The 24377-nt window shown below is 30.1% G+C and overlaps 1 long non-coding RNA gene across 3 annotated transcripts; it reads left to right on the forward strand.

Moving 5' to 3' along the window:
- Positions 1-3495: 3495 nt before the first annotated feature.
- On the forward strand, positions 3496-7849 carry LOC106769078. 3 transcript variants are annotated; one of them, XR_001376303.2, is made up of 3 exons: positions 3496-3664; positions 3739-4911; positions 7538-7849. It is a non-coding gene; the product is annotated as an uncharacterized LOC106769078 (long non-coding RNA). The 3 variants fall into 3 exon arrangements; XR_001376304.2 differs by having other exon boundaries at positions 7611-7848; XR_001376302.2 differs by lacking the exon at positions 7538-7849 and having other exon boundaries at positions 3499-3664; positions 3739-5058.
- Positions 7850-24377: the final 16528 nt, after the last annotated feature.

The following is a 24377-nucleotide window of genomic DNA, read 5'->3' on the forward strand; positions in this document are numbered from 1 at the left end:
TTTGAAAAATAAAGGGATTGTTTAGTTGTCCGTAAATTTAAAATTGGAGAGCAGTGTTTTCTAATTTTCTTAAAAGAATATTGTGGAGAGAAAAAGATAATTTAACTCTTGCAAGTTAAAAAATATATTAGTTGAAAAATGTTAATCTTGGAAAATTATTTAAACGATAATCGCATCTTCATACGAGTTAGGTCAACTTATGCAATCCGGTTGAACTTTCACATTTCAATGTCTTGGAACCTCTAACAAACAAATTCTCATTTGATGCAAATTTGTAATATGTTGGAACACAATCTTAATAAATCAGATCATTTGGGTGTGACATGAGATGTAATCATTTAAATAATTTAACAAGAATAATATGAAAATTTTGTTTTAAAGAAGAGTGAAGGTAATCTTTGAAAACAATAAGTAATTAAGGATGAATCTTCAATCAACGGGTAACTGCAGTGGAATCAATATTTGTCATGTTTTGAATAATATGATTAACATATTCCTGATTTCTAAGCCAAAGTTTAATGTTTGATGTCAAAGTCCCATAATTAGTTCCATCATGGAAGAGATAGGCTAACCCCAAAATATAAATAAGGAATAATAACAAACTAACTAAATATAAAAGATAAAAATAATATATTTAACCCTCCTCCTCAAGCTTGTGCAGACACATCATGCTTGTTATTGAGGAATGTATTGTTAACATTCAGTGGATGAAGAGACCATTGTTAAAGAGTCACCATAACTAATAAATTAACAAAAACCATCTTTGCCATTAGAGAAAAACTGAGAGGAGATAGGATATGCGACCACTCATGTTTAACAATAAATTTGTAGAATCAATTCCAACTCCAACCATATTTAATAATAAATAAAGCATACACAGTTTCAAATATGGAGGCATGTTTGGTTGGAGATGATGAGCAGGAATAAAGGCTGGTATATGGTGATTGGAAATTGAAGGCTAAAGACGAAGATGGAGAGCGGTTGAAGATGAAGATGAAAGCTTGAAGAAGGAGTTGAAAAAGGAGTTGCAAAAGGAGTTGAAGAGATTCGGTTTGGGTATTTGGCGCCTGTTGGGAAAAACGGTGAACCCACACAAATTGTGGGTTTGACCCACACAAATAATATTACTCTTCAATTTATAGTGGGTTATTTTCATTAACCTTTAAATAAGTGCAAATAGGGCCTTGGGTCAATTACAAATAATAAAAACTGACAATAAAATATCAACTTACCTAACAATAAAATCTTCTTATTCTATCACAAAATAATATTCTACCTAGATAAATAAAAATCATAACCACCCATCCCTATTTGATATCTATCAAATCAAACCAAATATTACCAAACTCAAAACTAATAAAATAATAAATTTCTAAATTTAAGTTTATCCCAAGATTCAGTGAAGAAATTGAACTATGACTGTATTCGGTTCCAATATTGAAATATTCAGTTCCAACTATGAGAAGAAATGTGCTTCATGGTTGTATTCGATTCTCGCTGGGTTTTAAATATGCATCCTCAAGATCCACTTATTTGGTCTGAGGTTATAAATATGCTCACTATTATTCTAAATAATTATACAATTTCTTGCTTTTTGCTTTGCAGTAATGGATTACGTTAGATAAAAAGTGGAATTTAATGGCAATTTAAACTTTGTGATTGCTAGATAGTGCGTTTCTTTACCAGACCGAACCCTAAAAAGAACATCACAACTTTGGTAAAAGCATTTGGAGAATGTCGTCCTTCTTGAGAGCTTGCCAACCTTGAATGAAACTATGAAAGACCAGTGTGAACTTTTTTAGTATTATTTGTTCCTTATTTTCGGGACATTTGAATTGTTTTACTAAATTATAATTTTTTCACATTTTTAAAATTAATTTTAATTTTGTTTTACTAAATTATATTTTTTTTCATATTTTAAAATTAATTTTAATTTTTTACTCTTTATAAACATTTTCACATTTAAATATAACATTTCAATTATAATTTTATATTACTTTAATAACTAAAGACATTTTGGTAATCTATAATTTCTACCAATTAAACAAATTTTTTTAATCTATTACATTAATTAAATTCTACATTAATTCTCACAAATTTTACTTCCAACCCAGTCCAATCCGGCCCGGCTCATTACTGGAGTCAACTCAATCCGACTCATTTATTAGCGAGCTAACAAAATTTGAACTCGGCTCGACCCGCCACAGGTTAGCATGTTAATCGGGTTAGCTCACTGACTCACTTAATTACAATTTTTTTAAAATAAAAAAATTACAAACTTTTTGTAATTCAAATCTAAATAAATTTCACTCCCAAAATGATGTTAAACTCAAGACAATTCCAAATAATAAAAAAATGTACAATAATGAGCCAGATAATATCTTTTAGGATTTTATAAGATAATAAATTAATAAAAATAGGATTAAATATGTTTTTGATCCCTTAACTTTAAGTGAAAATTGGAATGAGTCCCTCTTCAAAACTTTGGCCTAATTTACTCCCCCAACTTTAGAAATGTATGAATTTAGTCCTTTTTAACGAAATTTTGTTAGATTTATTTGATGTTTCAAGCACGTTTCATGATAGCATTTAGGTTGTTTACACTATTTGACACATTTTTGGTTCAATGTTAACTCAGTAACGTACTTGAAACATCAAATAAATCTAACAAAATTTCGTTAAAAATGACTAAATTCATATATTTCTAAAGTTGGAAGACTAAATTAGGCCAAAGTTTTGAAGATTGACTAATTCTAATTTTCATGGGACGTTAAGGGACCAAAAACATATTTAACCCATAAAAATAAAATTAAGTGGGTTGGTTGGCCAACTTGGTTCACTATGGGTTTAACAATCAGATTAAAAATTGACCCGCATAAAAAATATGCATTTTTTTCAACTCAATCCAGTCTGAATCCATGGTAAATTAGGTTAACTCGCCAATTGTAACCCATTTTAAGAGTTGTAGTTATTGATCTTGTCATTATATATTTATTTTGATTTAATTGTCATGGTCATGTGTGTATGTTGAAATCTTAATGTGAATGAAATCATTAATTAAACTCCATATATCATTCAATTACAAAAAGAAAAAGAAATAATCATAAATTGATACTTATTACTTAATTTAATTACTCGTTGACATCATAAATTTACAATACATATTTGATCTTTATCAAATTATAAGAACTCAAAGCAACCAATAAAAGGTTTTGCATGTCTGAAATAATAATTATATTATTCTTTAAAGTTTAAGATTTTTTTAAAATTTTTTTCTCTATTTTTTTTCATTTAAATACTAATAAATACGTTGCTATATGTTGTGGTTGTTGAATATTAAAGATTACTTGAAAAAAAAAAATAAACATAACAACCAAGCACGAGTCAGAAGGGATTATCTAACCAACGTTACCTGGTTGTTGCAGAGAATATCACGCGTCTAAAGTTGGAAATCTCAACCGTTCATTCGACTAAAACAACCCTATATATAATCACTGGTGTGTTTACCCTATTTTCATTCAATTTCCTCCCCTTTCAATTCAGTGGTTCTCTCGTTCCTCTCGTACGTACCACGTATCAAGAGTTCGGTTTTCCTATTCGTGACCTGGTTTTGACATGGATCAGATTCCGATCTACTCGCCAATCGAGCTTTTCCTACGAATTGGTGCGATTACTTTTCGATTCTTTTTATTTTCTTGCGTACGTTCTATCACTCTTACGTGTCTTATTTGATTAAAGATTTTCCAAGATTTGAAGCCCGGTGTCACCGATCTACCGTTCAGAGCTGTGATGATCGTGTTCGTGTTGCTTGTTTCGTGAAGGCTCGATGATTATAGCGCAGATCGCCAGAACAAAATTACCAGGTCCAGCGCTTCATAGTTGCCGTTCCTGTGTGGAGTTCTTCGCATTCGGATTTAAAGAAATTATATGAGGATTCTTGAGGGGAAATTTTCGGTGTATGTAGTAGAATGAATATTTGGGGATGAAGTGGTTATGGAGAATTTTGTCAACCGACCTTTGCCATGACAGGTGCGCTTGCATGGCAGGTCAAAACAAATTAATAAAAAAAAATTATTTGTGGGTTTTGAGGGAGATCGCACGGGAATTCCCGGGTTCTCCCTCTGGTGTGGTGGTGTGTGTCTGTGTTCCTTTTCCTTCCTTCTCTCTTTCTTTATATTTTTCTTTTCCTTTCTCACTCTTCTTGCGACGGATACACCACCACTGGACTCGCTTCGTCATCGAACTAAAGAGGTATCGTCTAATCTATCAATTTAACTTTACCTTTACAATAACGCCTTTCTTTTTTTCGTAACATAGTCAATATACTAACAACAACTAACAAAATTAATGCAATTGCAAACATTGAAACAAGTAACTCGTATATGAGAAATTAATCACTGTAGTTTATCTCTCGAAATGGTGAATTAGTAATTGAAGTGATATTATGATGTTAATTCTAATTTTGACCGTTTTCTTGTATTTACTGGGAATATCTAACAGCTTGGATGCTAGATTCGTAACAACAACATTGATCCTCCGGTCGACTTCTGTAATAACTAATCAAAAGGCGAAACTACTAGTTAACACTTGATTGATAACTTTTAAAATTTTGCAACACTATTACTACGAGTATCGTTTCCGGTTTGAGTTCTTATCATTAATTGTAACCCACAATCTGTTCTCCTTGACTTTTAGCATTTCATTTTCCCACAATGCATAGATTTTTCTGTAGATATACTCGTTCGATTGAAGTCTTCGCAGCGGGAAGGGTGTGAACAGTGTTTCACCGTATCAAATATTGCAGTGATCTTCCTCAGCTTGACTAGAAAGAATTTCAAGGTTTCAGGTGTACAAAAGGCCAAATTCAAGGGAACATTTCAAATATATCTTCTTATTCATCAATATTTTGAGGTAGCTTTCTAAAATTTTAGTGAATAAAATCCCATATTGATGGTTTTCGGTCTCTGGAATAATTCTGTTTGGCCTCTGGTTTAATTTTATGTGTTGATTATGTTTTATGGATGGAATGGGATCACCATAAATTTTATCTTTCTTACATTTGAAGCTTAGTAATGATTTTTTTCTTCTTCTTTTAGTTTTAGTTTATTTTTTATGTAATCCAACTGTCCATTGAATTGTTCATGCGTAGATCTTGTTCAGTAATGAATGAATTTTTATGTGAAATAATGCCAATTACCTTCTTCATTAATTCGAACTGGGGATTCTTGTCAAAGATGTTAATGTGTGCAGTTATAAATGGAAATTGTGTTAATTTGGAATTTTATGTGATCCAAAATTACAACTTGATTATGAATGAGGATTGATGTTTCATGCAAGGGCCTTGATCCTCAATTCTGCAATATTTTACTAGCAACATGAGTTATCAAAGATGATAATGTAAAGTGTGAAAGGAAGTCCTTCTTTTTTCATCATGTATTTAATTCATTTCACTGGAAATAATCGTTTTTATTTTGAATTCAATGAGACCTTTAATCATTATTCAACTACAATTGCTCGAAACTTTTTTGAGAGTTGAGGTGATATTAGATAATTGGTCGATTTGTTGCGGGTAAAAATATTGTTATGCAGAATGTACTGATTATTAATATATATATATATATAGTAATAATAATTAAATCAATGATTATTAATCATATAAAAAATTATACTTTTCTTTTAATTAAACTTGTGGTATGAGAAATGCTGTGTTTGAAGTTTTCGTAAATGTTGTGGAATGAGAAAAAAATTGCAATTTCTCAAGGGATTGGCCATTTTCTTTAACGTTTATGTTTGTTTGTATGAATATTATTATAGAACTATATTATACATAGTATGTGTATGATGTGGTCTTAATGTGCAAATGGGTTGCTTGAATATTCTTTAAATATCTATGTTACAGAGGTGATTTGGCCACATCAGTTGCCTTCTTTTGAAATTCATTGAGAACATAAATAGCCACCTTATCTGGAATTGTTGGAGAAAAAAATGTATTAAATTTCTAACATTTTTTTTACGCATCTTTTTTCTTTGAAGTACAAATATTAAAAATTAACAAATTTCACTCATTTAACAAGGTTTATTTATGATTGTATAGTTTTAAAACAAACATAAGATAGAACAGAGTGTTTTAAGAAGTGCTATGTTGTTAATATTTCTCCATAAAATTGTGAATTACTTTCTTCATTTTCTTTCCAAGGAGAGAAAATTTTGTTAAAGAGTATTTAGACTTGAACTACTTATAAATTGAGGAGGGGTTGAAATATTTTTGAACTAAATGTTTGATCCATTTATTTTCATGAATTTAGGAATTATTCTTTTATGTTTTGCAAAACTTTGATTATAGCTATGATTTCTGCAGAAAGACTGCGTTATAAATTCTGTAGTTTCTCTTGAAAGTTCTGTAAGCTCAAAATGGTAGAGCGCTCAATGCATGTTTCATTGACCTAACCTAGAAAAGTTGTGAATGCTAATTTAATTTAATTTCAAATTAAGTTGATAGTTGGTTTTGAGAAGAGGTTGGTGATTCGACCCCATCCGGATCTGTCAACAGTTTGTTGTGGATGCTTATTGAACAAGATTTTTTTAATAACAATATTGTATATTTTTATATACTTCTTTTACAAGTCTTTTTTTTCCTCAAATTTTAAATAAGTAATTTCTAAGAATATATTTTTTATTTTGAGATACCTTATTTGTAAATGGGCTGATGTCTTATTTCTAAATTAAGTTGTAGTTCATTTCATACTGATTAGTTTATCATGAGGATGCAATTGAGATAATTCTCTCTGGTATAAAGTCAACTATTATATTCATTCTGACAACTTTTATTACGAGGATACAATCTGGTTATTGTTTTACAAAAGGAACTATAATTCCTTCTTAAAACTTTTAAATATAATTGGGCATAGGCTAGAAACTGGAAGTGTAACTGGAAGGCAGCATGAATTTGTTTTAGATATTGAATTCTGACTCACTATAATATTCTATGGAGAAACTTTCAGTAGTTATTGGACTAACGAATTTTTAGCTGACAATAATATGTGTTGACTATAAATTATCAATGAGAATTAGGCAGTAAATATGAACCTCTAGTTTATATATAACCATTTATCCTTAGTTGGAAAAGATAAATTTATTGTTAGGAGTAGAAAATTTATATATTTTTGGTGAAAATAATAAAACAATTTCACACACACACTATATAACATTGTTAGAGAATTAGTAATTGAAGCGATATTATGATGTTAATTCTAGTTTTGTCCGTTTTCTTGTATTTTCCTGGGAAATGTCCAACAACATGGATGATAGATTCGTAACAGCAACATTGATCCTCCGGTCGACTTCTATAATAACTAATCAAGTGGCGAAACTACTAGCTATCACTTGATTGATATTTTTTCCTCTGTTAACTTAAAATTTTGCAACGTTATTACTACTACTAGTATCATTTCCTGTTTGATTTCTTATCATTAATTGTAACCCAAAATCTGTTTTCCTTGACATTTCAATTGTCCACAATGAACAAATTTTTCTGTAGATATATACTCTTTCAATTGAAGTCTCCGGAACTGGAAGGGTGTGAATTGAGTTTTTGAAATGATCTTCCTCAGTTTCACAGGAAAGAATTGCAAGGTTTCAGGTGTTCAAAAGGCTAAATTCAAGGGAACGTTTCAAGTGCATAGCTTTCTCAAATTTTTCGTAAATGAAGTACCATATTCTTTCGGTCTCTGGAATTAGATAATTGGTTGATTTGTTGTGGGTAAAAGAGGCAGAATGTTTTATTTTTAAATTAAGTTTATTTCATACTTGGATTAATTTATCATGAGGATGTAATTGAGACAATTTTATAGTATAAAGTGTCATTATTCATTATGAAAACTTTTATTACGACGTTACATGCTAGAAATCGTAAGTGTTACTGAGGCTGCATGAATTTGTTTTAGATATTGAATTATATTCAGTGGAGAAATTTTTAGTAGTTATTGGAGTAACAAATTTTTAGGTAACAATAATGTGCATTGACTATAACTTATAAATGAGAAATAGAATGTAAATATGAACCTTTATTTTACGTATATACCACGAGGACCTAATAAGGCCCAAAACATCACGATAACCAAACTTAATACATAGCACATACAAAACAAGGTGATCCCGGCTATACACACTAAGAAAATTGAAGACTTTCAATCATCACGAAAACTTCAAGCCTAATAATTAGGGGATAAATGTACTCAGGGCCGAGGATGAATATACTTTGACCTATATACCACTTAAGGAGGAGACGACCTCAAGCTACCACACTAGCACCAATGCCCTGATAAATATAATGATGGATAGCTAGTGGAGACTAACGAAGGATTAGGGTGAATTAACCACAAAAAAAAAAAACTCTAAAACGGAACAAGCCTATAAATTATAGGCTGACTAGAAATAGATATTATTAAAATGTTATGACATTCATCTAATTATTACAATATTTATTGTCTAACATTATTGTTAACTTGAATGTCAAAGTGACACTGCAAGCTGTTTTACCAAATACTCTTGTTTCGATATTAAGATTTGTAATAATAATTAGACAAAGAGGCACAAAGACACTTCAAGTTGAAAGGAGTGCCCAAAAGATAGTGGACACATGTGAAGCATGAGCACATCTTTGACAAGAATATTTAGCACACATCATAAGGTTGAGGTATATGTATGTATATGGTGTCTACTAGAAGGACACTTGAGACTGAGGTACTAAGTGGTGGTTTTGACCAAATGACAATGCACATGGAGTTGTAGAGGGAGTTGGTTGACTTGAAAAAAATGAAGTGCTAAAGAATTGGATGTGCTATAGTCGAAAAGTACCAAGAAAAGGAGAAAGTTCAAGGAGAGGTAGAAAAGAGTCGACATCAACCTACTAAAACACATCTAACATATCTAACTATAACATGCGTTGAGATCGGAGGAAAGTGCTTAAAAATGAAGTGTCCTTTATTGCTTTTGTTTTTAAAAGTTTTCCATTCAATGTTGTTTTATAAACTAACTGTTTAACTAATATTGCAAACTGTATAACCCTTGTAAAATAATATTAAATATTATTTGTTAAAAGGTTTATAACATTATTCAAATCATCTCCCCTCTTTTAATGTTTTAGTATCTTTCATAGAGACCATATGTCAAGCTGCAACTAAGTTGCATGGCATCAAGGAGATCGAAAGCCAGGGTGTGTTCAAAGGTGGATTGTCTGTGTACTTAGACACAGGGTGAGTAATCATATGTACGAAGATGAGAGTTTCTTCAAAGAACTCAACAAGGTGGAGGCCTAATTTGGAGACGACTCTAAGGTGGTTGTAAAAGGATGTGGAACAATCTAGTATTTACAAAAGGATGGGCATGTTGGTGGTATAAGAGACGTTTATTACATTCCTGAGCTTAAGAGTAACATACTAAACACGAGTCAAATGATGGAGAAGGGCAACTAGGTTCTGATGAAGGACCAAGTACTTTACTCGAAAGACAAACTCAAACGTTTGGTTGCATGGGTAGAGATGAAGAAATATAATATTCTATGGAACAAGTGCTTGAAGCTTGATGTGAGTGACAAAGCCATGGTATCACATTTTCGGTTTGGCTACTTCAATTTTGGAGGGTTAACTGAGTTGTCAAAGAAGGAGCTGGTACTCCGACTACTAAGCATGGAGTTTGAAAGGAAGTTCTGTGAAGAGTGTGTACTCATAAGGCATCCATGGATAGGTTTTCCAAAGACAACCGAGTACAAGGTAGAATAGCAACTTGGACTAATACATACCCACTTGTGTGAATTGATCACTCTTGGTTCATTCAATGGTAAGAAGTATTTCGTTTCATTTATAGATGATTTTTCTCGGAAAGCTTAGGTATATTTCCTATAGGAAAATTCAGAGGTGTTTGAGGTATTCAAGAAGTTCAGGTTGATGCTAGAGAAGGAGACCAATAAACATATAAAAGTTATGCAATTTGATAGAGGAGGCAAGTTCACGTTAGGGAGGTTTATGAAGTACTGTAAGGAGCATGACATAAGGTTGTTCTAAACAACTTCATACTCACCATAATAGAATAATGTGGCTAAAAGGAAAAATCAGACCATCCTTGATATGGTTCAAACCATGCTCAAAGGTAAGAATATGCTAGAGAAGTTCTAGGCAGAAGCAGTACAATGTGTAGAACAAGTGTCAACATACTAAATTGGATGGAATGACGCCACAAGAAGCATGGAGTGAGAAGAAGCCGAGCGTGAGTCATTTCAAAGTGTTCGAAAGCATGGCTTATGGTCATATTCCAACTTAACACAAAACAAAACTTGAATATATGATTAAAAGGTATGTTTTTATTGGGTATAATGAAAAAGCAAAAACTTGTAAACTATATAACCTAATTACAGGGAAGGTTATGGTAAGCTGGATGTCCAAGTTCATGAGGAGACATAATGAAGTTATGACGATATGAAGGAGAAGTCATATGGAAACTTGAAATCCAGGGGAAAGAAGTGGGAATACAAGAAGAAAATCAATGTAGATGGAAAAATGGAAAGTTTCAAAGCTCGACTTCTGGTAAAGGGCTACAAATAATAGAAGGAAATTGATTATGATAATGTTTTTGCTCCTCTGACGAGGATCGAGACAATTTGGTTGTTGTTCTCCTTAACAACTCAACATAGATGGAAGATACAACAAACAAATGTGAAGTCAACTTTTCTAAATAGAATTTTGAAAGAGGAGATCTATGTGGAGAAACCTATCGACTACATGCGAAAAGGTGCAGAGAAGAAGGTGCGGAAGTTGAAAAAGGTGTTGTTTGGCTTAAAATAAGCCCCTCGAGCTTGGAATGAGATTATTAACACATACTTTAAGAAGAATGGTTATGAACATCGCCCATATCAACATGCTTTATACTAAAAGAAGAACAAAGAGATATGATGATTGTTGTCATGTACGTAGATGAGTTGGTCTTCATGGGAAGCAGAGTTGAGCTGGTCGAAGAGTTCAAGGAGGTAAAGAAAAAGGAGTCATCTTGGTGTTTCATCTTTGCAAAGCCATGTATGGGCTTAAACAAGCACCCCGTGCTTAGTATCACAAGCTTAGTACAATCTTGATTTATCTTGGCTTCGTTTCAACAATAAGTGATCCCTTTCTTTTCATTTAAACTTCTTCACATTCTACACTTTATGTGCTCATATATGTTGATGACATTCTCATTACAGGATCCTCTAAGCTTTTCATCCTCAATCTTATCTCCACTTTAAACAACACCTTTCTTCTTAAAGTTCTTGGTCGTCTTCACTATTTTTTTGGTATCGAAGCTCGTTGGACATCCACTAGTTCTCTTCATCTTACTAAAACTCGATATATTCAAGATCTTTTGGCCAAAGTCAACATGTTTAACATGAATCCTCAACTTTCTCCTATGATTTCCTCACTTAAGTTTTCTGATGATGAATCCACTATGTTTGATTATCTAACCCTTTATCACCAAGTTGTAGGTGCTTTTGTATATCTCACTTTCACGACACAAAACATTGTTAAAATAAAAGAATCACACACTAAAAAAGTAAATATAATTGCTACAATGTGTGTCTTTCATTTAACTGCTATGAGATCTATATGTAGCCTCAAGAAGCAATAAAATCACGTACGAAATCTGATGTGGAATAAAAACTTAAAAGAATAACAACTGCTTCTTAATTCAACTGCTATAGTGAATAAAAACAAACAAAAAATAACCTCCTAGATGTAGTGTTAATTGACTGCGATGTTGGACAAATAAAACTTTTGAAAAAAATACAAATAAATCCTTTTTTTAATTTAAGTTCATTTAACAAAATTCTCTCATAAACTTAAATTCTTCATTCCTTCATTCCAATTAGCTTCCTTAACTCCTAACATGACACAATAGAAAATGGTTTTGTGAATATATTAGTTATTTGATTTTTGCTTTCTACGTGTTCAAGTTTCACGCTTCCTTTCTTCACCACTTCCTGGATAAAATGAAAAGAAACTTCAATATGCTTGCTCCTCTCGTGGTTGACTAGATTCTTTGCCAACTCGATTATTGATCTATTGTTTACCTAGATTAACACCTTTTCTTCTTTCATTATTTCTAAATTCTTCAACAGGTTTCTCAACCATATTGCATGTCGGACACTCCAAGATGTTGCAACGTACTCAGCCTCACAAGTGGATAGTGCAACAATAGGTTGTTTCTTTGGGAGTCAAGTAAATGTTGTATCTCCCATAAAGAAGACATAGCCAGTTGTGCTCTTTCGATCATCCACATCTCCACATCAGTCGTTGTCTGAATACCCACTAAGTCGGTAGTTGTCCTTTACATACCTTAGTATCCACTCCAATGCTTTCCAATGAGAATACCTTGGCTCCTCTATAAAACGGCTTGTGATCCCACACTAAGCATAAGGTATAGCCTTGTGTTTGTTATGTACCTAAGACTCCTAATCAAGTTCCGATATCTGTTTGCATCAACATGATCCCTTTCTCCATTTTTTGATAGTTTCGTGCCAGGTTCCATTGGATTGGAAACTAGATTGCACTTCATCATCTTTGCCTTTTTCATTATATCTTCAGCATACCTCTTTTGAGACACAAAATACCCTATTGAGATTTGATTCACCTCCAAACCCAAAAAATATTTCGTCATGCCTAGATTGGTCATTTCGAACTCCCTTTTCATCACTTCTTTAAATTCTTCAACTAGCTCGATTTTACTTCCCATGAAAATCAAATCATCTACATATAGAGCAACGAACAATATACATGTTTTGTGCTTCTTTAGATATAAAGCATGTTCGTGTAGATATTGCTTATAACCATTCTTCTTTAAATAGGTATAATTTCTTTCATTCTAAGCACAAGGAGCTTACTTTAGTCCATATAGTGCCTACTTCAACTTCAACACCTTCTTTTCTTCACTTACTTTAGTCCATATAGTGCCTACTTCAACTTCAACACCTTTTATTCACCTCTTCTCATGTAACTGATGGGTTGCTCTACGTAGACCTCCTCTTCCAGCAAACCATTCAGAAATGCAGACTTCACGTCCGTCTGTTAAATCTTCCATTGAGTTGTTATGAGAATAATAACCGAGTTGTTTCCATCCTTGTCATTGGAGTGAATATTTCATCATAGTCAATTCCCTTATGCTGTTTGTAGCCCTTCACCACAAGTTAGGCTTTATAGTGTTCCACCTCTCCTTCTGCATTAATTTTCTTTTTGTATACCCATTTTACACTAATTGGGCGAACACCTGTAGGTGAATCTGTCAACTCTCACGTTTCATTTTTTTTTCAATTGAGTTGATCTCCTCATTCATAGCTTTCTTTCATCTTTCATCAAGCACAACTTCTTCAAATTTCACATCTTCTGCACCTATTAACAAACATGCTACATGTACCATATCAATGGAGTTATCCGAGTCCTTGCTAGTCCTGTCTTACTTCAAGCACCTTTTCTGGAAGATTTTCAGTTGCAATTCATACAACCAATTTTTCTTCGTTTTTACCTAGGCTGCTAGACAATCATGCTTAACCTTTAAATACAGTACATGCTCCTTCATAAAAACTGAATTACCTTTTTCAATTATCTAACCCATGCTTAAAATATTTCTTCAGCTTTGGGAATATAGTAAACATCCCTAATCTCTCCAACTCTTCCATCCTTTTGCATATGCTGGGATGTTTCACGCCTTTTCACACCCACTTTGGAGTCATCTCCGAAAGACACAAATTCAGCCTCTACCTTGATGAGTTTATAAAAAAAGTTCTCGTTTCCACACATATGATTACTTGCTCCGGTCTAGGTACCATAAGAAAATAAGTCTAATTGCTCTAATGTATGTATTTCATTTAATTGTTGCGGGATCTATATGTAATCACAAGAAACAATATAATCACGTATGAAACCTGACGCGAAATAAAAACTAAATAGAATAACAACAACTTCTTAATCGAGTTGTTATAGTGAATGAAAAAAAAATGACCACCTAAATGTAGTGCTAATTGACTATGATGCTGGACAAATAAAACTTTTGAAAAAATTACAAATAAATCCATTTTTAATTTAAGTTTATTTGACAAACATCACGTTCATAGTCAATCATGTGCATTAGTTCATGAAACAACCTCAACGCCGTCACTGGAAAGTCGTGAAAAGGATTCTTCGATATACAGTTGGCACCAACACTCATGGTTTTCTCTTCACTCCCTTTTTGCATCTTCATATCAAAGGCCTTTACAATGCTAATTGGGGTCCGATTTGGATTGTCATTAGTCCACCTCTAGTAATTACATTTATCTTGGTCCAAACCTCATATCATGGTCATCCAAGAAGTAAAAGGTTGTGTCTCGCAGTTCCAGGGAGGCAAAATACCAAAGTCTTGCTGCTATTGCAACTAATATCAAATGGGTTCTTTCTCTTCTCTAAATTACGTCTCTCGCATCCTACTCCTATCATCTATTCAGACAATCAAAAAGTAATTTTTCTCATACAAAATCTTATTTTTCATTCTCGCACCAAACACTTTGAGCTCAATTTACATTACATTTGTAATTAAGTACATAAAAATCAACTCATGGTCAAGCATATTCCAACCATGTTTCAAGTAGCTGATGCATTTATCAAGTCCATCTCTGATGCCCCTTACCTCAGCTTTTGTAGTAAACTTAAGATAGTTGATATACATTACCCACCTTAAGTTTAAGGAAGCATGATAACCATTATAACAATTTTACATAAAATTATATCATTGTTATTTTTGTTACATTAGTTGCATGGCCTTTGTTTTCTTCCACATATAAGATATTTTTTCCTCTCAATATAAGAACTTTTCACAATCAATAAATGACAAGTTCATTTCATCTTTCAATGAGTTTGAATTTATCGTAACAAAATTTTTTGTTTATTAAATCTATCATATCATTCGTCATATAAAACCATTCACTTATATTTAATTTCACCTTAGATATGCATATAGTTTAATACGAGGAATAGATTAAAAATTCTGCATCACTATAAATAATCATATAAATAATTACAAATCTCACTTTACAAATTTATTTTATAAGATTTGATTTAAACTTAAAATTAATCTTTTATTACACTCTGTACCTTCTCCTCCGACGTACGTGAACATCTAAGTTCCTACCGTTACACCATTAACATGTTGGCTATTTTAGATTTACCTCAATTTTTAGTGTTTAGATCATTATATAGGCAGCAGAGAAAGAGTGACATAAGTACACCTTGATACTGCAAAATGTTGTTAAAATGGGTCGAAGATTTTGTACAGAACTGATTTTGCATGTGCATAACAAAAGGCTTGAACTGATAGCTGTCACATCTCATTATGCAGCCAAATCAATGGGGGAGACATGTATGGCCATTTGAGTTAATTTTTTTTATTTTATGTGATAGAAAAACAAAGTAAACTCTATTAAGATCAATGACTCATTATTTTAATTGAATTAGAAATCAAGTCATAGCCTGGTGAAACATGAAAATCTTTTCTAAGATATTCTAAACTATTCAAAGTTATAAAGTATTATTTTAAACTATTCAACCATACAAAACAATATTCTAGACCATTCAACGATACATAGTGATATCAAGGAATTATTTTAGATATTCTAATAATATTATATTATTCTAATAAAAATATGGTGTATGTTACATGTTTTAAGTGTTTTGATGGCATTAATAGATAAAGATATGTCAATACAGAATGGTTAAAAAGTAGTTTCTACACATCAATGTTTTCAGGCATCATCCTAATTGGTGTAGTTTTGAAGTCAAATGCATTTATGTTTAGATCCAAAATTTAGTTGAAAATACACATTACCTCAAGTTTAGGATTCTTAACTTTAGTAAATCCAATATCTCACTATAAGATAAAACCCACAAAATATATCATAACTTTAACTTCTTTTTTATTTCACAATCTTAAATGTCAAGGTTCAATTTCTTTTCTCATTCCTAACTCCCTTTAAACACATTTATACAAAATATATTATTATTAAAATCATAAACATCATAACATTGTAGTCTGTTAATTTTGGTTTCGATTATAACATATAATTAGGCATTAAAAATTAAATTGTTAATATCATAACATAAAATTTTAAAGAAAGGAACAATATAATATTTTAATAATAAAAATTCAAATTATAAAAACATATTTTTAGTAAAGAAAGTTTATTTTTTTTAAATCATCATCTCTTTAAATCTTCTTTTTAGATTTTTTTTTTCTACCATCTCTCTTCAATTCTGATTTCATTCTTCATTTGTTTGAAGATAAGAAACTGTAGAATTGTACAAAACCATTTGATTAAAGAGTTGAATAAAGTAAGTCTTTGTTTTATCGTTTTTTGACATTTTAGCTATTGGATTACATGTGAACTCCAAATGTATGTGACTCAAGGTTGTTCTTAGTAAATCTTTGTTGTTTTATGATCATGATGTTATGTTTAGAACTCTAATTAAGATCTTGAATAAGTTGTTTAGGTGATTTTGTGTTGTATAAAGCTCTGGGGAGCAACAATGTGAGAAAAAAGGATTTTTGTCTTAAATGAGGAAAGTTAATTTTAGTTATTTCATATATAGTTTGTTTTAATCTCTGATTTTATATTTAAAACTGCAATAATAAAAGGTTTCTAATGAATGTTTAATATAAAAAATCGTAATTGAGACGGTTATGGTAGTAAGAGCTGTTGGAATTTTTTTTATAGATCAGAAGAATCTATTTTTATTATTAATAGATTAGAAAGATAAAAAGAATAACTGAAAAATTAAAAAGTTATTCCTAAAAATATTATTTATTTAATAATAAAAATTAAAAGAAAATATATATAACTCATAAATAAAGGACAAAAATTCGTTTCTTCATATCAAATTTTCGCAAGTCAGGGTTTCTATGGTATGAATTCTTAAATGTTTTAATTATAACGGGATAATTGAGTTCAATCGTGAATTTAGTGTATCAGTATATGAAGTATGAGATGAATTATTGGATAGGTTGATGGCATTTGATTGAAAGGGAAACCATTTTAACCCACTTATTTTACACAACTTTCTTGGTGGTGGTTCCGTACAAAGAATCATTTTTTTTTTTTGTTTCTCTTCAATTTCGATAGGAGCAAAATAAGTATTTTATTTTTTTATATAAGCGATATTCACGTGGTGGCATCACTCATTTGGCATTTCAATACTCTTAATTGAACCTTCTAGAGGGAGCGGGTGTTTGGCGAAAAAATTGACCATATACCCTCCTTTTTAAATTATTTTTATATTTAAAGTATAATAATTATAATTTATTATCATTGTTATATCTGCAGTCTTTACATTATTGATAGAAATTCAAGAAAGTTCATTTTGGATTTGACGTCAAGTTTTAATAAAATAAATAAAGTCATATTTCTAATTTATGGGAACCATAAAAAATGACATTGACATACATCAATCCGTATCGACCTCTAATAAACTAATTTTAAAATAAGTTAATTGAATTAGGTTAAACGTTCTATTGGAATCCATTTGAAATCACATCTCAACTTAATTTTAGGTGGTCATAAGTTTTCTCAAACATTAAAAAAATAATTATCAAAATGTTTATTTTTATACGTGTAATAAATATAATAATAATTTAGGGAATTACATCAAAACATGTCTTATTTATTTTTAAATGAAAATATATTAGTTTTTAACCAATTTATTAGTGTTGTATAAGTTTATTCTTCATGGAAAGGAAAGTCGTGTAAAATATTCAATGCCTGGCTGGTTTTGTAATCAAACCATTTGTATCGATGGTTGCCTTTGAGATATTACGAATTGTTCAGGAGTCCATTTTGCTTTTCTTTTCGTGCGTGAATCGTGTTATTCACATGGGAAACCATCCTTTAATATTCTGTATAGATAATATTTTGTATTTTAAGTTTTTTAAAACTTTTAAATATAAAATTCCCATTAAATAGAACAACTTCATTATAATTTGTTTTAATAATAAATATCAACACATTTTATTTTTAGTATAATACAAATAGTGTTAATATAAAACGTTAAATTTTAATGTAGTTATCTCCAAAAAGTAAATAATTTTACAAACAAAAATCATTTAGAATTTTAGAAAACTCATAATAATTATTACAAACTGAAAAAAAAAATTATTATGGATAATTAGTGTCTTTCACTAAAGGTGCATAACACCTATCCTTCGTATGTTCACATCGTAAAATAATTATCACAAAAGAGATGAAAAGATAAATTAGTGTGCAAAAAGAATTATTCTAAAATAATTAAAGCATATCAAATTTAAGTTAAAGATGAATTAGATACAATAAATCATATAGATATACACAAACAGTTGACACTAGGCTCAATTATCTGGATACATGCCTTTAACATTGAGCTTCATTATATCTTGTAGTAACATTTATGTTTTTCATAAACAAAGGGATTATCACTCACTACCCACAAAGTTACTCCCCTCTGTGCCTAGGACCTAGCTAATTGTCTAGTGGCTAGGACTTCCTACGACTCTTACCACATAACTCATTTTGTTTTATTTAAGTGTGAATAGTTATTAGAGTTCAGGATACCTCCTTACTAACCTCTCATATGTCAATGTATACACTAAAGTTATCACCACAAAGAATTTCTCCTTGAAATTCCTTCAACACCATCATTATACATGTTTACAACCATATTATCACTTCAATTAGACTCAATAATAATCATAAACATACGTAAAATCTGAAATAAATCTATGTCAAATAGCCAGAGAAAAAAAAACATATCCAACATACAAACTAATGTCAAAACTTTCACAAAACGTGGAGCGATAGTTCTATCGCTCATTATCATCCTTCTTGCAAAACATTGCATTCAATGACACTTTCTAGCCCTCAGTGTCCTAGAGCTAAAATTCTCTATACATGCCGCACAAAGATGACGCTCAACAGCACCCTGGCACCACTTGACGTTAAACCATTCACAAAAAGTGGTGCTTAGTAATACAATGCCTTGGAGTTCATGGGCTGCAACAAAAACTAGTGCTCAACGACAACCTAATACCGCTTAATGTTGTATCAGTTGACAACAAACGCATTTTATGATTTTAAGTGAACTAGGACTTGATCAATTGCTCAAATTGGTATTATTTTTCTAGTGATGGTTAAAAATAGTTTTTACACATTAAAAATCATAGCAATTTGTTTAATTACCTATATGATAAATCCTCTCAGTCACACAAACCAAGCAATAATTAACCCCAAAACATGTTGGGAATTCAAGTGAGTCCAAGTCCTACATTGGATAGAAATGAAAAAGTAGAGCACTATATAAAGGTGAAAGACCCGTTAACCCATTGCCTTAAGGTTTTGGTAGAGAGTGGCGTCAATTCCTTATATAGTTGGGCTCATATCTCATTGGTGTTTGTATCTCCTCGGTGAACCTCCTCCTTGATAGACCGAACAATGGTATCAGAGCCGATGGTTAGCCTTGGTGACTGGCTCAGATGAGTATAATGATCCCTATATCAAAAGGCTTCCTAGCAACGACTTCTAGGTAAGTGTATCCCGTTAAGATGAACGGCGGTATGAAGGGCTACTCGTGGTTGTGGTTGGATGGGAGTGCTTCCGCTAGAGGGGAAGTGTACCAATGTGGAAGGGACTCACCCTTGAGGGGGAGATTATTGGGAATCTAAGTGTGAGTCCAAGTCTCACATTGGATAGAAATGAGAAAGTAGAGAACTATATAAAGGTGAAAGACCCGTTAACTCATTGCCTTAAGGTTTTGGGTAGAGAGTGGTGTTAATTCCTTATATAGTTGGGCTCATATCTCATTGGTGTTTGTATCTCCTCGGTGAACCTCCTCCTTGATAGACCTTATAAAACAATCATTCAAACCATACAAATCAATTTAGTCACACACACACTAATCAGATTAATCAACATGCAAAACATCAGATTTATCAAATTCGCACACCCTAAAACAACTGATTTCCATTACTTAACCCAATTTCTCACAAGACCCTAACCAGCGAAGCTCTTCCAAACTTACATGATATTCTATCTACACATATGAACATCACAAGAACGATCAAGACATATTGTTACGACCATTAATTAGTAAAGACTCATAGATAACTAAAAAGATGCATGCAAGTGGAAGAAGACTTACATGCAACATATAACAAAAAAGGTTAAGAAAAAAATGTTAAAACTCAATTTACGTGAATAGAGAAACTAATCGGTATAAATTGAAGAGTTTGTTGTAAACATCAATCTTATGATCTTAGTTCTCTAATCAGACAAGAAAAGAGAAATAAATCTTAGAAAGAAATTAGAAAAGTAATTTCTAAAAGGATTATGTATTTTAAAATAATAAAACTCATTTATAATAAAAATATTTATAATAAAACATTTTAATATTAAAATGATCGAGTATCATTATTTTTAAACTATTATTATTTTTTAAATATCAATTTCTAAGTCTTTATCTCGTAATTTTATTTAAATTTTATTAATGATTAAAATAATTAAATATGTTTTTAATATTTAATGGTCAGACATATTTATTAAAAAAATATTATTAGTGTGTAATTAATGCTGAAGAGAATTTTTACTTTTTATCTTGAAAATTTAAAACTTTTGGAAACTTTTTCAAGATTAACTTTATATTATTGTTAATTTTATTTCTTTTAATAAGTACAGGTGACAATTAATAAAAATTAAATATGCATTTAATTATATGATTAAATTTGTCATATCAAGTATTGTAGTTTTTTTATTATACTAAAAGAAAACGGTTAATGCATTGATCAATTATTTACCTTTAAATAATTTTTAACAAAAATAATGTGCATTATATGTATATAATAAATTTTATCGTAATGTTTTTCTATTGACTAATAATAATTATCTTCAGGTTATATGATGAAATAAAAATTGTATTAGATTAAAATATAATATCTGCACTCTTAACGAGATATTAAATTGACTCTTATAGATAAAAATATGTTAATAATTTAAAAAATAAGACTTCATTAAAATCGTTAATTAAATTAATAAAATAAATTTAAATATAATAAAAATGTAAAGTATATTATTCAACATATTTTAATAATAAAATTTAAATTAAATATGAAATTATATTTATAAATAAAAGTCATACATGCATTTCTTGACTTATTACAATTTTTATATTTCAAAAATATTTTTTTATAGGAGATTTTCTCTAATCAAATATGGATTTTTTCCCATTATCAAATTATGGTTTGCCAATAACATTAATTTGAATTAATTGAGTAAAATTAGTTCTATCTAAATATTTATATATTTTTTTCATACTTTTAAAGAAATGTTCTAAGAGGAAATATTGCTGATGTAGGGTTGAATTTTTGAAAGCTTTATTAAGTTGTTGAAAGAGATTTTTAATAGATTGTTGATATAAAGCATGCATTCAACCTAGATAAGAGTTAATGTCACCATTTTATAAATTTGGTTGTTTTGTATATGCATGCAATGAAATTTGATATTATAGGAGTTGTAGGATGAAGTGGTAAGTTGGTTTGATTATATGTTTACATCTGTTTGTGGATTATTTAGAAGTAAAAGAAATTTTGGAAATGTTGGAGAATACTTATAAAAGAGTGTGTAATTTGAGTTAAGGATTGTTTTTATGCCTAATGTAACTTAAGCTCACGTAGAGCTTAAGTAGTGTATTTAATTGCATTAACTACTTTATCTCACTCAAACAACAAGGTGTGTAGTTCAAGCATGACTTATAACATGAGCGAGTGAAAGATCAAGATAATTTTTTTTCTTCTCTAAAAGCATGTTGCTTAAGCTTTGGATAAGAATGCTCAAACAATATAACTTATAATGTTAAGGTGATATATTTATGTCTTGATGTGAGAAAGTGTGGGACATATAGTCTGGGCACTTAAGCCTCTTAAAGCAATGAAGTTTTTTCTCAAACTTGTTAGACCAATCTCAATGAATGGTTGTTACTCAAGTGATAAACACTTAAGCAACAAGGTGCTCACCAGAGTGTGGAAGAAAAGACAAAAAGATAATGCTCTCGAGGTACATTTTATACAAGAGGTGAATATATTATATACATGAAATACTTTATTCATATTGAAGGTATCGCTATACATAAGGTTTGGCCTTGAAGGAGTTGTATGGCCCTTGATGGATTTTGTAAGAATATCCAAAATGGTATCATATTCTAGGTGATGATGATAAACATAGAACTCACATTAATAGAGGTATCTCATCTTGATTTCATTATTGTCTAGTCAAGTAGATTAGACTTTAAATGATGTGAAATTAAAGTACACTTACATTTGGCTTGATAGCAAATGCTTTGCCACACTAGCATAATGAACATAAGTCAACTACGGTGCATGTTTAACATATATCAATTATTTACTTCTGATGACATTTTATTTATCTTGATTTAGAGTCTATTGAAAGACATATCATACTTGCTATAATATGATATGTAGTCAAAATTGATGTGGTATGTATTAAGATGATTATATGAACATAATTATGATATTATATTTTATTTTTATTAACTTATTCTTAGTGTGACTCTTATTTATTTTGTGTGTAATGTGATAATCAAAATTAGTTTAAAAATAAAGATTGTTGTAGATGAAAGTGGAAAAAAAATAAATTTTTAGATGATATGATAATTTTATTTTAACAGATTTTGACCATGATTATACTTTATATGATTATAAATATATGATATACTCGTATATATAAATCTTGTAATAATCCGATTATTAAATAATTCTCTTAATTTAACCTACAATATTTCTTTCACTCAATAAAATTCACGAGTTTAAAATTTATATATATATATATATATATATATATATATATATATATATATATATATATATATATATATATAAAATTAGACGTAGTCATTATTTTATTTTAAAAAATTGAGACAATCTAATAGTTCAGGTATATATACTTCAACTTCAACTTTTCTTAAATAATATATCATTGTAAAAAAAAAAAACTGTTTACAAAAATATAAAAAAGTGTGAACCCATTATTTAGTCTTCTTATAATTTTTTTTATATGTTCTTCATTTGCTTTAAAGTTTTCCATTTTCATAGTTTCTATTAAAAACAAGTTTTAAACACATTATATTCAGATATTGTAAATTAATAAAGGCTTCCTATTTAATTTATTATTTTGTAGTTTTCTTTATCTACTTTATATGAGTATATAGTAAGACTATTAAAAACATAATTTTTGTTATGAGATACACAAAGGAATCATTTTACTAGTGTTCAAAAACGTGAAACTACCATATTTCTTAAATAAGTTGTACAAATTTATGGCAAGGTATCGATGCTCAAGAATGTTAGAAATATATCTGTAAATAGAAAGTTGTGTTCCAAAAGGATGTGTATGAATTAATACATGAGATTAAAATAACATCTAACTAATAAATAAGATCAAAAGAATATTTACTAAGAAATATATCCCTAATTGTATCTTAAGAAGATGTTTATGAACTAATAAATAGGATTAGCAGAATATCTACTTAGAAATATATTCTTAATTGTAAATTAGTAATCTAGAAAAGTGATATGAGTCTATATCATCTTGTAGGAAAAGTTACAATTTAGTAATTTTATCAAATTGAAGTTCATAGTTAACAATTGTTCCAATATTGATTTGATAGAATCAACATAGACTTGCTTGAAATGAGACTTTTTTTATATATAGGTGATGGAAGATATGTGTAGATCTCCTTTAAGCTTTCCTACTTGGATACGTATTCACCTTTTTATTGTCTTTATTAGTAGCTTTGGGATTCTCGGATCAATTGGGTATATTTAGGTAAAATATATCAATTATTGTAATTAATTTACAATTCTAATTTAAGAGTCCAACATTTTCTAAAATTTAAACAACACTCCATTCGTGAATTTTGATCTCCACATTAGAATCATTAAACTCAAAAGATCGTATTCACTTATGAAGAGTTTAACAACTTGCAAATTTTGAAGAGTTTATCTCGTATTCATTTGGAGTAAATAAAGGTAAAATGGTATTAGTTCGCATAACTGTAAAATGATTTAACTTTGATTTTATGGAATCTGAATTGATAAATCAAATAGTTAAGATGAGCAAATCTAACATTAGTATAGAAATTATTTTTTATTATTAGGTGTACTGTATAGATTAACTGGTTCATGTTCACTTGTTAAAGATAATGACTTCGATCGATCAGTTCAAAAAATTAACTTTTTGATTAATAAGATAAAAAAAAATATGCTTAAATGATATTAGATTATAATTGAATCAGTTT

Source organism: Vigna radiata, chromosome 7 (genome assembly GCF_000741045.1).
Source record: "Vigna radiata var. radiata cultivar VC1973A chromosome 7, Vradiata_ver6, whole genome shotgun sequence".
Classification (NCBI taxonomy): domain Eukaryota; kingdom Viridiplantae; phylum Streptophyta; class Magnoliopsida; order Fabales; family Fabaceae; genus Vigna; species Vigna radiata.